This window comes from Ranitomeya variabilis, chromosome 1, assembly GCF_051348905.1.
Source record: "Ranitomeya variabilis isolate aRanVar5 chromosome 1, aRanVar5.hap1, whole genome shotgun sequence".
Classification (NCBI taxonomy): domain Eukaryota; kingdom Metazoa; phylum Chordata; class Amphibia; order Anura; family Dendrobatidae; genus Ranitomeya; species Ranitomeya variabilis.
In genome coordinates, this window is record NC_135232.1 from 467,089,602 (window position 1) to 467,101,812 (window position 12,211).

General features: G+C 46.4%; 1 protein-coding gene across 1 annotated transcript in view; it reads left to right on the forward strand.

The window, feature by feature from the left end:
• The window catches only part of GRIN3A (glutamate ionotropic receptor NMDA type subunit 3A), an 816,603-nt gene that overhangs the window by 332,422 nt on the left and 471,970 nt on the right, over window positions 1–12,211 (forward strand). The window lies entirely within an intron of this gene.

A 12,211-nucleotide genomic window follows, 5' to 3' on the forward strand; every position in this document is an offset into this window, starting at 1 on the left:
GCTGATCTGGGGCATCTGGGTGGGCGTTCGTTATCACTGGAAGAAGAGGAGGAGGAGAGCAAGGAAAAATAGTGGAAGGTGACATCCTCTCCCTCACTATCAATGTCAGAGGCAAGGAAGGCTTATACCTTCTCAGCTGGATATAGTCTTTGGGAAGAGTGGAACATTTTTTTTTTTCATGTAGTTGGTGTCTGTTTGTTGTGTTTTTCACTTGTGTTTGTGTTGAATAACAAAGTTTTATTTAGGTGTGTGTTTGGTGTAAACTTTCCTTTATTAATTTATTAAATTTAGAATAGAAGAAAGAAAAGAAAAAAGAACAGAAGAAAAGAACTTAAAAATAAAAGCATAAAAATATAGTAAAAAGGAGAATATAAAAATGTGTTAAAAGAAAAAAAACTTGCTAAACGGATGACAGTAAAAACAATTACTGTGCGCCCGCAACTAAGTTAGTAAATCGAGCAATCAAGTACTGATCAGCACTCGGTGGAAGAAGGGAGGTTGGTGAAATGGTTAGGGGAGAGAGGGGAAGTCAAGGAAAGAGGGATTGGAGTGTATTAGAAAAAAATCAGGGGACTGGAACTGATCAGGAATGTCTTCAATCTTCTGTTCTTCTAGTCTTCAATCAACAGCAGTTAAAGTGGTGGCACAGGCTAAAATAGTCTGCAGCACCACAACTTCCAGAAGATCAGCAGCAGAATGACCAATGAATAGAGATGAGCAAACCTGAACTTAAAGGGAACCTGTCACCCCCAAAATCGAAGGTGAGCTAAGCCCACCAGCATCAGGGGCTTATCTACAGCATTCTGTAATGCTGTAGATAAGCCCCCAATGTATCCTGAAAGATGAGAAAAAGAGGTTAGATTATACTCACCCAGGGGAGGTCACGGTCCGGTTCTGGTCCGATGGGCATCGCGGTCCGGTCCAGGGCCTCCCATCTTCTTACAATGACGTCCTCTTCTTGTATTCACGCTGCGGCTCTGGCACAGGCATACTTTGTCTGCCCTGTTGAGGGCAGAGCAAAGTATGGCAGTGCGCAGGTGCCGGGAAAGGTCAGAGAGGCTCGAGCCAGAGCCGCAGCGTGAATACAAGAAGAGGACGTCATCGTAAGAAGATGGGAGGCCCTGGACTGGACCACAACGCCCATCGGACCAGAACCAGACCAGGACCGCCCCTGGGTGAGTATAATCTAACCTCTTGTTCTCATCTTTCAGGATAGATCTGGGGCTTATCTACAGCATTACAGAATGCTGTAGATAAGCCCTTAATGCTGGTGGGCTTAGGTCACCTACGATTTTGGGGGGACAGGTTCTCTTTAACTTACCCTGGAAGTCCTTTGCAAAATTTGGACTTGTGGGGAAAGTCCGTTGCAGAACAAGAGATACTTTCTGGTTCAAAAGTCCTGGTCTCCATTGTTTTCAATAGGGTTCGGGCTCTGGTTGAAGTTCAGGTACAGTTCTTGTACCCAAACCGAACTTTGGAACAACAATCGTGTCGGATACCAGAACCCGAACTTCCACAGGTCCACTGATCCCTACCAATGACCTGCACATGACTCCAAACTGGAATGAGACGGAACAAAATGGCCATTGAGAGGTCACTTCACTTCTGCTGTTTGTTGAAATCATTTGCGATTTTCTGATTGCACCAATCAGCGCTGGCGCTGCTGTTTCCTAGTGGCAGACTATGACCAGTGCGGTTATAGCAACGATTATAGCTGGGCATCAATATTTCAGGCAATTTAATTTGAATCTCTATGATTGGCTTTTCAGAATTGAACAGCAAATCACAGCAGTCATAGTTGTCGGAGGTAGGTGAAACCGCCCGTGGCAATAAGTACAGGTGCCCTACAGTCAGATACAGCAGTCACATTGCCCTGATTACAATGTTTGAAGACACAGTGACATAGGTTTACATCATATGTGAACCCCTAGCAAACCATGATGGAAATTTATGTCAAAAATTGTGAAGGGGTTAAAGAGCAACCATCATTTAAATTTAAACATCCAGACAATCCTACGTTGCAACGTTTCATCAATTTTTCTCTGCCACGAACATCCAGTAAGATTAGCTACAGTACCATGGGTAGTAAATTTCTTGATTTTCTCTTCTCCTCTTTCCTTTCTCCAAGCTTAGTGTGGCACCCACAGATACACAATGCAAAGAATGAGTCAACTTCTCCTTTTTTTATTTGGTTTCAGGTGTGATGTTCATATTGCCCACACCTGTCACTTGCCACAGGTGAGTTTGAACAAACATCACATGCGTGAAACAAAGTTTACCCACAATTTTGGAAAGATGCCAACAATTGTGTCCTGCCATTTTTGGTGTTTTGTGTGAAATTATGTCCAATTTGCCTTTTTTCTCTGTTTTTTTGTGTTGTTCCAAGATGCACAAAGGAAACGAGCATGTGTGTAGCAAAACGTGTAATTGCAATAATTTTTCTAGGACAAATACTTCAGTTTCTGATACAATTTCAATGGTGCCAACACTTTCAACAATGACTGCATGTACTGGGCAGTTAGGGGGAGGGAGAAGCTAGAAGTAGTGCTCCCCCCTCCAATCTTCATAGAATCGTATCAATAGAAACTGTAATCTCCAATTTCAAAAATGTAAAAATCTGTCTTTAATTAACACAGATTTTACCTGGGATTTGAGAATTTTGAGAATAAAAGATCTGTCATTGCAGAGAAAGAAGCATATTTTTCTGATAAGATATATTACAAGGTCACTTCTTTTCACATGTACTATTAATTTGTGGGAAAAAATATAATAACTAATACACATTACGTCTGTTGTTGTAAAAGATGGAAAATACCTCTTCATCTTCAACTTTTTAACAAATGTCAGAAGATTTTGTTGAAAACTTCACTGTTATTTAGAACTGTTCATTATTCCCAGTTCTAGCTATCGAAAACAAAACCCAAAGCAAAATACTGCTCCTAACCAGCACCACAGTGCATATGTTGTTCTTTTGCTAATACACCGTTTTGACTTTGCGCCAAACAGATATTTTTGAATTATGGACAAATAGTTCAACCTTGGTCTCATCAGACCATAACATGCTTTTCCTCAGGCATTTGTCAGACTTGATGTAGGTTTTGGCAAAAGATAGCCGGGCTTGGATATTTTCCTTTGTAAGAAAAGACTCCGTCTTGCCATCTTACCACTAGTCAGACATGGGAAATGGGAAACTTGTGTCCCATGCAGTACATGACCATTACTTGCTATTAATTCCTGTAGCTCCTTTAATATTGCTATGGACTTCTTGGCAGCCTCCAATTTTCTTCTTGACTTTCATCAATTGTTGAAGAACGTTACGTTCTAGGTAATGTTACCGTTGTGTCAAATTTAAGCCATTTCTTTATGACTGTTTACAGCGTTCTGTGGTACACATATACTGTATCATACATTTTTGTACCCTTCTCCTGGCTAACTTTCAACAATTTGGGAGAAGAGAAATGACCAGCATCACGACTGCAGAATGGACGCAGGGTCCTGACAGTAACCAATGAAGATACAGTACACGTAGAATTTTGTGTTGCTGCAATATGGATATTTTATTCAACCTTTTGACCAACATGGTGTTTTTCAAGGACCTTTAAAGTACATAAAAGTTCAAAATGATTATGTATTATATAGTGTGACAACAGATTTTTACAGAAAATGTACAGTTACACAATGTGATAAACAGGGTAAATAGAAATATAGACATAGATGAGGATTAAAAAGAAATAAGAGAAGGAGAGGGAGTTAGGAAAGAGGATTGGAAGGAAGCACGGATATATTGGGTGCATGGCTAACGGAGGGAGAGGTGTTCATTTGAGAATGAGATTTGGAGGAGTTACTTGTGGCTTGCTTGGTTTGCAAGGGTAGTAATACCCTATCCTTCACTATTTTGGTTTCTTCCCCTACCTCCATTCTCCGGTGCATTCCTCTGTTATATGTGAGTGAATATTTTGTATGCCTGGAGTTTTCTGTTACCACTTGTATGTGTTTCCTTGTTTATTGGGTTGGTGTACTAAGGTGCACAGTAGCGCCTCTCTGGGTGGGGTGGGGGAAGAGAACAGACAGAGGGGTGACTGAGGACATTAAGCAAAGTTGGAGGCCCAGTGTCTTCACCTTCAGAAGTATCCCAGGGAATAGGGCGAGGTAGAGCACACCCTAGTGTTAGGGACAGGGAAGGAACGCCTGGTCCCGGGTCACCCGACAGCTGTGTCATGACAGTTACAAAGGCTCTGGAAAAGTGCCATGGCATCTCACCCCTCAAAAAAAGAAATCCAGTGAATTCTGCACTCCCAAAAAAATGCCCCTGTCTCCATTCTGAGCCACACAGTGTGTTTACACTACATTTAGTGTCCACATTTTTGGCATTTCTGTAGCGATGAGAGCCTGACTAATTTACGAATGTGTGTCCCCAGAAGCACTATCCAGGCACAACACACCGCTGACACAACATACTAGGCACTACAATGTACAGACACTACAATAGCAGATTAGCAATTTTCACTCAGCAGCATTCACTGCTGCTTGATTCTGAAAAACACCCATGGAGTCAAAATTGTCACTACATCTGTAGATAAAGGGGTATAATTTCCAAAATGGGGCCACTTGAGGGGATATTCTGCTTTTCTAGCGCTTAAGGCTCTATACATAGAGTCCAAAAACTATTGTAGGAAAATCTGCACTCTAGGAGGCACATAGCGCTCTGTCCCTCCCGAGTCTCGCTGTCTGGCTAAGCAGTACAGTACAGCGATATATAGGATATTTCTACATTCAGCAGAAATTGTGGGACACATTTGGGTGCCATTTAACCCATTTCCCAGTATGAAAATGTAAAATCTGGGGCTAACACACAATCTTGGTGGTAAAAATGTAATAATGTTTTCTACACTGCCCAATGGTATAAAATTCTGTGACACACCTTTGGTGTCAATATGATCACTGCACCCCTAGATTAATTCATTGAGAGGATTAGTTTGTAACATGGGGTCACTTAATGGGGGTTCTGCTGGTCTGACACTTCAAGGCCTCTACCAATGGGACATGGCACTGTCAAACCAGTCCAGCAAAATTTTACTTTAACATGGCGCTTCTTCCCTTCTGAGCTTTGCACTGTGCTTCAAACGTAGTTTTTGATCAGATATTGGGTATTGATGTATTCAGAAAAAATTGAACAATAAATTTTGCTGGCCATTTTCTCTTTCTGTTACCCTTGTGAAAATGTGAAATTTGGGGCTAAAACATTTTTGTTTGGAAAAATTTAAATTGGCTTTGTAAATTTTTTTGTAAAAATTAGAAATTGCTAGCCAACTTTTAACCATTCTAACTTCCTAACAAAACAAAATTATGTTTAAAAAATTAAACTGATGTAAATTGGACATGTGGGAAATGTTATTTATGAACTATTTTGTGTGACATTTAAAATTTTCTCAAAATTTTCAATTTTTTCACAAATAAACTTAATTCTTATCAAATAAGATTTACCACTATCATGAAGTACAATATGTCACAAAAAAACAATCTCAGAAACAGTGGGATCCAATGAAGCATTCCAGAGTTATTGCCTCATAAAATGAGAGTGGTCAGAATTGAAAAAAATGGCCTGGTCAGGAATGTGAAAACAGGCTTTGGGCTATAGGGGTAATAGTTTCACCAAAATAAGTCTGACCACAAGGAAGATATTTTTTTAGGTACAATGTTCTTTACTTGCTTTTGTTATGTGACATTTAATAGTTTTACTGATTTTTTTTTTTTTTGCTTGAACACTGGGCTTTGTACTCTAATAATCAATTCAGTATTCACTTTAAAGAGAACCTGTCAGCAGAATTTTGCCATACTACCTAAAGGCCTGGCCATAATGGCACTGTGATGCTGATCAATCTGATACCTGATACCATCCACCTCTTGTGTCTCCCCTTTTCCTCATAGATTGTAAGCTTGCGAGCAGCAGGGCCCTCATTCCTCCTGGTATCTGTTTTGAACTGTGATTTCTGTTATGCTGTAATGTCTGTTGTCTGTATAAGTCCCCTCTATAAGTTGTAAAGCGCTGCGGAATATGTTGGCGCTATATAAATAAAATTATTATTATTATTATTACCTGATGTAAAGGGATTTGCTCAGTGGCTGATGAATACTCACCTTGTGAAGTTTTCATAAAATTACATCTTGTGTGCTTCGTTCCTGGTCGTGGGGGTAGGGTCTTCCTACGGCTCTCCACCTCCCACCCAGCAGCCTCCTCTGCTTCTTGTACAGGTCACTGATAGTGTTGAGCGATACCTTCCGATATCGGAAAGTATCGGTATCGGAAAGTATCGGCCGATACCGTCAGAGTATCGGATCTAATCCGATACCGATACCCGATCCCAATGCAAGTCAATGGGACGAAAATATCGGAATTAAAATAAACCCTTTCTTAACTTGTAGGTTCATTCTACATGAAGGAAAACAACTAAGAATAATGTAGGATGTATTGGGGGACGTGGCGGAGACATTAAAGGCACAGAAGTTTAGCCCAATCTAATAGAATAGCAGGATTTTGTTTTGTTTTTTATGACGTTCGGCGTTAGAAAGATTTTCACTATGTTAATTTTTTTTTATTTTGTCAGATATTGATGTTTCACTACTTCCACGCCCTTCACCTTCTTTTTTACTTCTCCCACACTTTCTTCTTCATTATCCTCATTATCAGCTTCTTTGACATCAACTTCTTCACCTTATTCATCTTCTTCTTCATCTTCTACCTATTATTTTTTTGTTACATTGTTCATATTCTTTTTATTTTACTATTATCTTCTTCATATTCAACTTCTTCATCATATTCTTATTTGTGACAGGCATTCCTGTAGTTGTTATCTCTAAAAGTTTGAAGATTACACCTTCCGTTCTGCCTGTCACAAAACAGTTACATTTGTCCGCGTTCAGTTTGGCTTGCAGCATCAGGCTTTATCCAGGGGCACCACGAGGAGGAACGGACTCACCCCCATACACTGCTTAGTCTTCTTCTGCTTATAATTTAGATAATATCTTTTGCTCTGATATTTAGTCTTGTGCTTAATGTTCTTCTGCTCTTTGTTCTGCAGCCTCTTGTTCTTCTGCTTCTCGGTCTTCCAGGTCGTCGTCGTCTCCAGGGTCGTCGTCTCCGGGGTCGTCGTCATCGGGGTGGTCTTCATGGTCATCGTCTCCAGGGTCGTCGTCATCTCAGTGGTTGTCGTCTCTGGTGTCGTCGTCATCTTAGGGGTGGTCTTCCGGGTCGACGTCTTTAGGGTCTTGAACTTGGAAATGTAGCAGAAGGTAGAAGTAGGCTGAGAAAATGCCGAGAAACAGCTGATGGAACTGGAACTCGGATGGCTACCCGAAGGTCCAAGAGCCAATGGAACTACCGAGGACCAGCTGACGTTACTGGAACCCGGTTACTAAGCAGGAGGTACCCGTGCTGAAAGCACTACCAAGGACCACCTGACGTTGGTGGAACTCAGATACCCAGAGGGAGGCACCTAAGCCAAAGGCTCTGCCCGGAACCAGCTGACGGTACTGGAACCAGGATGGGGAGCAGAAGGTACAAGAGCAAAAGACACTGCCGAGAACCAGCTGACGGTACTGGAACCCAGATGGGTAGCCGAAGGTCCAAGAGCCAATGGAACTACCGAGGACCAGCTGACGTTACTGGAACCCGGTTACTAAGCAGGAGGTACCCGTGCTGAAAGCACTACCAAGGACCACCTGATGTTGGTGGAACTCAGATACCCAGAGGGAGGCACCTAAGCCAAAGGCTCTGCCCGGAACCAGCTGACGGTACTGGAACCAGGATGGGGAGCAGAAGGTACAAGAGCAAAAGACACTGCCGTGAACCAGCTGATGGTACTGGAACCCGGATGGGTAGCCAAAGGTCCAAGAGCCAATGGAACTACCGAGGACCAGCTGACATTACTGGAACCCGGTTACTAAGCAGGAGGTACCCGTGCCTGAAGGCACTACCAAGGACCACCTGACGTTGGTGGAACTTGGATACCCAGAGGGAGGCACCTAAGCCAAAGGCTCTGCCCGGAAACAGCTGACGGTGCTGGAACCAGGATGGGGACCTATTCAAGCTTGTCTTCCTAGAGCCCCAACTAGCGGTGTTGGAGCAAAGGGTCAGCAGGGGGAGCAGAGTGTAGGCCGAAGCCTGCACTGGCGGCAGCTTTGTGTCTGCGTGGCTGTTGCAGGACACTTTGCCAGCTACACAGCAGGGGAACAGCTGGCGGTGCTGAACCCCACTGACACATTGGCGAGGTGTTTTTCTCTGTGCAGCTAGCAGTACCGGGCACCAACTGGCGGTGTTAGAGCCCAGGCTCTGCAGGGGGAGCAGAGTGTAGGCCGAAGCCTAATTGAACCAATTTTAAAGGTAACCTTTAACCGCCCCTCAGGTGTTACAAACTAGAAGAGCCACGCCTTATGCAGCAGTAGTGCTGCACAAGTCAAAGGTTGCTCTTTTAATTTTGTTCCTTGCACAAGCTGAAGGAAACACGTACAACATTTTGGCCCTTATACAGTCAATCTGTCTTGGAGGCGGGAGTTCCCTTCGTAATGAGACGCAGCACAGCTGGCAAAAATACCACCTTGGTGCTTGGCGCGGCCTCCTGAGCATCGCATTTTGCTGTACAGGAGTCTGCGTTGTTGCGTTATCCCTTGGCCATGCGCTGCCCGTCTTCTGACATCATTTCATGTCGGCTGGTGCGGTTCGCGATGCCCATGAATCCCAGCCCCGCAGTGTCTTTACAGTGTTTGACACTGCGGGGCTGGGATTCATGGCCTGGCGCAGTACATATATTCGCCTCTCGCTCGTGTCCTTACACCTGCTACAGACTGTGCGGCGTCAGCTGATCCCTTATTGCATGCCACGGCCATGAAGCCGCACAGTCTGAAGAAGGCGGAAGGAGCTGAGTGACAGCCTGGCGAAGATATGCACTGCTCATGCCCGTCAATCACACCCTCGCAGTCAAAATAAATAAGACACCGAGGGGCGTTGTGTGGGTCAGGGCGGCCGCAGAGGCGCAGCCAGCCAAACAATGATGCCAGAAGACGGGCAGCGCTACCAAGGGGGTTGCAGTGTGTCATTACAAAGGAAAGTCACACCTCCGGGACGGTTAAATGGTCACAGAGGACACATTTTTGACGTGTTCAGTTCCACATGTGCAAGGAGAATAAGTTTATGAGCCACCTTGCACACATGCAGCATTACCGCTGTACAAGGTGGCTGTAAAACATACAAACGCCTGGGGGAGGGGGGACAGGTTCCCTTCAATTTCAGTTCTTGTGTCTGCGTGGCTGTTGCAGGACACGATGCCGGCTACACAGCAGGGGAACAGCAGGCGGTGCTGAACCCCACTGACACATTGGCTGGTGTTTTTCTCTGTGCAGCTAGCAGTACCGGGCACCAACTGGCGGTGTTAGAGCCCAGGGTCAGCAGGAGGAGGAGAGGGAGCAGAGTGTAGGCCGAAGCCTGCACTGGCGGCAGCTTTGTGTCTGCGTGGCTGTTGCAGGACACGATGCCGGCTACACAGCAGGGGAACAGCTGGCGGTGCTGAACCCCACTGACACATTGGCGGGTGTTTTTCTCTGTGCAGCTAGCAGTACCGGGCACCAACTGGCGGTGTTAGAGCCCAGGCTCTGCAGGGGGAGCAGAGTGTAGGCCGAAGCCTAATTGAACCAATTTTAAAGGTAACCTTTAACCCCCCCTCAGGTGTTACAAACTAGAAGAGCCACGCCTTATGCAGCAGTAGTGCTGCACAAGTCAAAGGTTGCTCTTTTTATTTTGTTCCTTGCACAAGCTGAAGGAAACACGTACAACATTTTGGCCCTTATACAGTCAATCTGTCTTGGAGGCGGGAGTTCCCTTCGTAATGAGACGCAGCACAGCTGGCAAAAATACCACCTTGGTGCTTGGCGCGGCCTCCTGAGCATCGCATTTTGCTGTACAGGAGTCTGCGTTGTTGCGTTATCCCTTGGCCATGCGCTGCCCGTCTTCTGACATCATTTCATGTCGGCTGGTGCGGTTCGCGATGCCCATGAATCCCAGCCCCGCAGTGTCTTTACAGTGTTTGACACTGCGGGGCTGGGATTCATGGCCTGGCGCAGTACATATGTTCGCCTCTCGCTCATGTCCTTACACCTGCTACAGACTGTGCGGCGTCAGCTGATCCCTTATCGCATGCCGCGGCCATGAAGCCGCACAGTCTGAAGAAGGCGGATGGAGCTGAGTGACAGCCTGGCGAAAATATGCACTGCTCATGCCCGGCAATCACACCCTCGCAGTCAAAATAAATAAGACACCGAGGGGCGTTGTGTGGGTCAGGGCGGCCGCAGAGGCGCAGCCAGCCAAACAATGATGCCAGAAGACGGGCAGCGCTACCAAGGGGGTTGCAGCGTGTCATTACAAAGGAAAGTCACACCTCCGGGACGGTTAAATGGTCACAGAGGACACATTTTTGACGTGTTCAGTTCCACATGTGCAAGGAGAATAAGTTTATGAGCCACCTTGCACACATGCAGCATTACCGCTGTACAAGGTGGCTGTAAAACATACAAACACCTGGGGGAGGGGGGACAGGTTCCCTTCAATTTCAGTTCTTGTGTCTGCGTGGCTGTTGCAGGACACGATGCCGGCTACACAGCAGGGGAACAGCAGGCGGTGCTGAACCCCACTGACACATTGGCTGGTGTTTTTCTCTGTGCAGCTAGCAGTACCGGGCACCAACTGGCGGTGTTAGAGCCAAGGGTCAGCAGGAGGAGGAGAGGCAGCAGAGTGTAGGCCGAAGCCTGCACTGGCGGCAGCTTTGTGTCTGCGTGGCTGTTGCAGGACACGATGCCGGCTACACAGCAGGGGAACAGCTGGCGGTGCTGAACCCCACTGACACATTGGCGGGTGTTTTTCTCTGTGCAGCTAGCAGTACCGGGCACCAACTGGCGGTGTTAGAGCCCAGGCTCTGCAGGGGGAGCAGAGTGTAGGCCGAAGCCTAATTGAACCAGTTTTAAAGGTAACCTTTAACCCCCCCTCAGGTGTTACAAACTAGAAGAGCCACGCCTTTTGCAGCAGTAGTGCTGCACAAGTCAAAGGTTACTCTTTTAATTTTGTTCCTTGCACAAGCTGAAGGAAACACGTACAACATTTTGGCCCTTATACAGTCAATCTGTCTTGGAGGCGGGAGTTCCCTTCGTAATGAGACGCAGCACAGCTGGCAAAAATACTACCTTGGTGCTTGGCACGGCCTCCTGAGCATTGCATTTTGCTGTACAGGAGTCTGCGTTGTTGCGTTATCCCTTGGCCATGCGCTGCCCGTCTTCTGACATCATTTCATGTCGGCTGGTGCGGTTCGCGATGCCCATGAATCCCAGCCCCGCAGTGTCTTTACAGTGTTTGACACTGCGGGGCTGGGATTCATGGCCTGGCGCAGTACATATGTTCGCCTCTCGCTCGTGTCCTTACACCTGCTACAGACTGTGCGGCGTCAGCTGATCCCTTATCGCATGCCGCGGCCATGAAGCCGCACAGTCTGAAGAAGGCGGAAGGAGCTGAGTGACAGCCTGGCGAAGATATGCACTGCTCATGCCTGTCAATCACACCCTCGCAGTCAAAATAAATAAGACACCGAAGGGCGTTGTGTGGGTCAGGGCGGCCGCAGAGGCGCAGCCAGCCAAACAATGATGCCAGAAGACGGGCAGCGCTACCAAGGGGGTTGCAGCGTGTCATTACAAAGGAAAGTCACACCTCCGGGACGGTTAAATGGTCACAGAGGACACATTTTTGACGTCTTCAGTTCCACATGTGCAAGGAGAATAAGTTTATGAGCCACCTTGCACACATGCAGCATTACCGCTGTACAAGGTGGCTGTAAAACATACAAACGCCTGGGGGAGGGGGGACAGGTTCCCTTCAATTTCAGTTCTTGTGTCTGCGTGGCTGTTGCAGGACACGATGCCGGCTACACAGCAGGGGAACAGCAGGCGGTGCTGAACCCCACTGACACATTGGCTGGTGTTTTTCTCTGTGCAGCTAGCAGTACCGGGCACCAACTGGCGGTGTTAGAGCCCAGGGTCAGCAGGAGGAGGAGAGGGAGCAGAGTGTAGGCTGAAGCCTGCACTGGTGGCAGCTTTGTGTCTGCGTGGCTGTTGCAGGACACAATGCCGGCTACACAGCAGGGGAACAGCTGGCGGTGCTGAACCCCACTGACACATT